The sequence below is a fragment of the Triticum dicoccoides genome, chromosome 1B (genome assembly GCF_002162155.2).
Source record: "Triticum dicoccoides isolate Atlit2015 ecotype Zavitan chromosome 1B, WEW_v2.0, whole genome shotgun sequence".
NCBI classification, from domain to species: domain Eukaryota; kingdom Viridiplantae; phylum Streptophyta; class Magnoliopsida; order Poales; family Poaceae; genus Triticum; species Triticum dicoccoides.
Genome location: NC_041381.1, coordinates 246232930 through 246233842, shown reverse-complemented (window position 1 = coordinate 246233842; position 913 = coordinate 246232930).

Here is a 913-nt window from a genome sequence, read left to right as displayed (position 1 = left end):
ACGACGGACGCCGAGACGAGCACGTGACACCAGTGCCATCCTATCTTTGCGTAACGCGAGTCGAGGCGGATGTCGTCGCGGTACCGACGATGGACGCCGAGGCGAGCACGTGACACCAGTGACACCCTGTCTTAGCGTAACGCGAGTTGAGGCGGACGTCGTCGCGGTAGCGATGACGGATGCTGAGACGAGCACTTGACACCAATGCCACCCTGTCTTAGCGTAACGCGAGTCGAGGAGGACGTCGTCGCGGTAGCGACGACGGACGCCGAGATGAGCACGTGACACCATTGCCACCTTGTCTTAGCGTAACGCGAGTCGAGGCAGACGTCGTCGCGGTAGCAACGACGGACGCCGAGACTAGCACGTGACAGTACTGCCAGCCTGTCTTAGCGTAACGCGAGTCAAGGTGGACATCATCGCGGTAGCGACGACGGACGCCGAGACGAGCAGGTGACACCATCGCCTCCCTGTCTTAGCATAACGCGAGTCGAGGCGGACGTCGTGGCGGTAGCAACGACGGACGCCGAGACGAGCAGGTGACACCATCGCCTCTTTGTCTTAGCGTAACGCGAGTCGAGGCGGACATCGTCGCGGTAGCGACGACGGACGCCGAGACGAGCAGGTGACACCAGCACCTCCCTGTCTTAGCGTAACGCGAGTTGAGGCGGACGTCGTCGCGGTAGCAACGACGGACGCCGAGACGAGCAGGTGACACCATCGCCTCGTTGTCTTAGCGTAACGCGAGTCGAGGCGGACGTCGTCGCGGTAGCGACGATGGATGCCGAGACGAGCAGGTGACACTAGTGCCACCCTGTCTTAGCGTAATGCGAGTCGAGGCGGACGTCGTCGCGGTAGTGACGACGGACGCCGAGACGAGCACGTGACACCAGTGCCATCCTATCTTAGCGTA